This window comes from Hibiscus syriacus, unplaced genomic scaffold, assembly GCF_006381635.1.
Source record: "Hibiscus syriacus cultivar Baekdansim isolate YM2019G1 unplaced genomic scaffold, ASM638163v2 tig00117048_pilon, whole genome shotgun sequence".
NCBI lineage: Eukaryota > Viridiplantae > Streptophyta > Magnoliopsida > Malvales > Malvaceae > Hibiscus > Hibiscus syriacus.
In genome coordinates this window covers 10,471,168-10,475,027 of record NW_024063538.1, presented here as the reverse complement: position 1 = coordinate 10,475,027, position 3,860 = coordinate 10,471,168, and the positions used below count along the sequence as shown (strand labels likewise).

The 3,860-nt window shown below is 37.0% G+C and overlaps 1 non-coding gene across 1 annotated transcript; it reads left to right on the top strand.

The window, feature by feature from the left end:
- Positions 1-2,918: 2,918 nt before the first annotated feature.
- Positions 2,919-2,991, top strand: TRNAK-CUU. The gene has a single exon. It is a non-coding gene; the product is annotated as a tRNA-Lys (tRNA).
- The last annotated feature ends 869 nt before the right edge of the window (positions 2,992-3,860 follow it).

The following is a 3,860-nucleotide window of genomic DNA, read 5'->3' as shown; positions in this document are numbered from 1 at the left end:
TGAATTAGTAACCAAGCAACCACTATCGTTTTGTCACAGTACATAGGAAACTCGACCAAAACTAAGACATCACGTATCAATGGAACCAGAACCTATCCAGCACAATTAATTTATACACTTGAATGAATTAATCAATTGACCTTTTCCAAAATAGAGGGGAAGTTCTAGAAATACTTCTTGAGCTAATTTGTAAGCATCGAATTTTCTTTCTCTATAAGTGTACCTTCCAATCTGACCTTTGACAATAATCTTTGCATTTGCAGACTCCATCGCGAAAGAGTATAGGGGAAGAGCTGGGGTTCTCAATCCAGCTAACAGCCAGGGAACAATTTGATTCAATCAGTAGTTTATGAGACAAGGACCATCTAGAAGAAGAAAAAACAATGCATGTTTCAAGTATTGCAGTCAGCTCTGCACTTAAAGACTCAGTCCTGCCTATCGACTTAGAGAACCAGATGAAGCCATTACCGCTATGGTCACAAAGAGTGCCCCCGATCCCTACATACCCACTTACTCTATTCACAACAACATCCACATTGAATTTAAGAAGCCTGATCGAAGGAGCAGCCCAAGCACCAACATGGGGTCTAAACTTGAGAGAAGGCACAAAAGCTACATCTGAAGGACACCTAATAAAATCATTAATTGAACCGAAAAAGTCCGGCCACTTGTTCTTACACCTAATAAAATCATCTCTATTTCTCTTTCAAGCATAATGGGCAAACCAACGAACTTAGGCCGCAAATCCCTCTCTTTGCAAGCTCACCTTTGACGGGAATTTTATCTTGTAGCACTCTCCACAAAAACAATTCCACTTTCGGTGATACCAGACCTGCCTAAATGAGATTTGAAATGCTATCCGACACAATATCCGAAGAGAACACATTCATGCAGAAATTCTTGGGGAATAGCAACTTGTTAAGTCTCCCATTCATATGCACAGTCCTTAACCAAGAGATCAGAAGCATATTTTTATTGATTACAAAAGGCCATTCCACATTAAAACTTCCCAATCAAACAACGGCTTGCAGAGTTGAATGCTTCACTCCCATTTATCATTTACCTTTGTTTCAAACTCACAGACCTTATCTTTTTTGATAGCCAGCATGAAGATTCTAGGAAATAACGTTTTAAGACTATACCACCGATCCATTTGTCTATCCAAAAATTTATGAGTCTCCCGTCTCCAAGATCTATTCTTGGATTATTTGAGAACCAATCCTCATGATTAGAGAGGGGACTAGTAATATTCCTCCATCTCTAGGATAAGTTATGACCATGATCCTGACTTGGCATAATGTTGCCCGAATCAAAACCTTGGGTAGCGTCAATCACTTTTCTCCAAAGTTTATTCGGTTCATTCCCATACCTCTATCCCATTTATTAAGAAGAGATCGATTTTGGATATTCACATCGACAATGCCAAGGCCTCATACCTCTTTAGGCTTCACAACGTTCTCCCATCTTACTCTATAAATCGGGTGATTTGACACTACTCCCCAGATGATATTGGCGATAATCTTATTTAATTTGGATGCGATTGTAGCCGGTAATTAGAACAAACTCATGAAATAGGTTGGCAGATTGACTTGGACAGATTTCACTAGTCACTCGACCACTGATTGAAAGAAGTTTGCCTTTATAGCCACTATGTCTTGATTGAAACTTTTCAATAATAGCCTGCCACATGGAAATGGAATTTCGTGCTTGACCAATTGGAATGCCAAGGTACTTTGTAGGAAATTGATCCACTCCGCATTTGATCGAATCCGCCCAAGGGGAGAGCAAATTCTCCTCCACGTTAATTCCATAAATCTCTGTCTTTTCAATATTCAGTTTAAGACCAGACGCCAACTCGAGCACTCTCAACAATCTTTTTACATTCCTCACGTTTGACACACTTGCTTCCATAAACAAAACTAAATCATCTGTAAATTGTAGGTGTGATATTCATAGATTGCTTTCACCTACAACCGGGATCTTGAGGATGTTCTGCTCCATTGCCTTTTCAATTATGTTGCTAAGCGTTTCACCAACTAAATTGAACAGAAATGGAGAGAGAGAGAGAGAGCAACCTTGATGAAAACCCTACTGATTTTAAAAGAGCCCGACAAAACTCCATTAATGAGAACTTAAATTTTCGCAGTTGACACAAAAAAAAATCCATTTGCGCCATTTATATCCGAATCCCATCCTTTGCATAATTAAATCAAGAAACAGACAATAAACTGTATTATAAGCTCTTTTAAAATTTGTTTTAAACATTATCGCTAGGGTATCAAATAGCGTTCCGAAAACGTGATAGCGGTTGTGATATTGCGGTCGCGCCTCCGTCCGAAACCGCTTTTCATGGCTTTTGCGGTGGGTCAAGAATTCACACCAATCTCGGTCGATTGTGCTCGCAATTTAACGGGAAAAGACGATTGCACCGATAACGGGACGCTGTAGACACTCATTTTCGTTCGGAGCTTATTTTTGAAATATAATATATAGTTTTTAGAAAATGGTTTTTGAAAGCATATAATACATACTTTTTAAAAATCGGTTTTTGAAAATATATATATTATATAGTTTTGAAAACATTTTTGAATATATATATATTATATAGTTTTTGAAAACATTTTTGAAAATATATATATTATCTTGTTTTTGAAAACATTTTTGAAAATATATATAATATATAGTTTTGAAAATATTTTTAAAATACATATTATATAGTTTTGAAAACTTTTTTAAAAAATATATATATATATAATATATAGTTTTGAAAACATTTTAAAAACATATATATAATATATAGTTTTTTTGAAAACATTTTTGAAATATATATAATATAGTTTTGAAAACGTTTTTGAAAGTATATATAAAATAGTTCTAAAAACATTTTTATAAAATATATATAATATATGATTTTAATTGCTCGTCCGGCTCAGTTGGTAGAGCGCAAGGTTCTTAACCTTGTGGTCGTGGGATCGAGTCCCACGGTGGGCAATTCATAATTCTAACTGCCGGAGGTCTTCCACGGAAGCTGCTCTCAACCTTGCGTTAGGTAGGCTAGCAGCCTACTATCTTATCTCCCCCTCACCCCATTACATATGGGAATAGGGTCAGCTAATTTTATTTATTTTATATAATATATGATTTTGAAAACATTTTTATATAATATTTTCATTTACATTTTTATTTCCTTTTCTTTTTTTCTTTCTTTCTTTCATTCATTTATTTTATTTTTTTCTTTTTTTTCAGGGTTCATTAAGTCCAACAAAGCCCAGTTTGGAGGAAAATGAGCATGAACCAGCCCAGTAGATATTTAGGGTTTCACATTCAGTTCAAAGGCACCACACAGTGCGCGTGGCAGCCACGCACCAGACGACTAGGTGAGAGATCCAACCGAAAGCTGGTCACAAAACAACCAAGACAGTGAGCCTCGACTAAATTGGGACTGACCCATCCCGTTTTAGCCGGTCAAACGTGCAATAACTCCGAACAAATCAGGGACGGGGAAACAATCCTCTCGGAGCAAACGGAAAGGAGCCCCGACTGGGAGGCTATATATACCTCACTGGGGAACAAGATCGAAAGACAGACAACAACACAACGATCAACAAGCCACTAGAACCACAACCAACACAGAAAAAGAAGCACACACAGTAAACCGAAAAGAACATAAACAAAAAATCAAAGCATCAAATATCACTAAAAATCACAGAAAACTGAGGATTAGACTCGGTTTTGTTCACCGAGAATACGCAAGATCCTAGCCAGAACCGATGAGTCGCTGGAACTCAAGAGACGACGATTTTAAGGCTAAAAATCGAAACTTTACGCTTAGATCTACATCGGTAGGGGTAGGTTTTGGT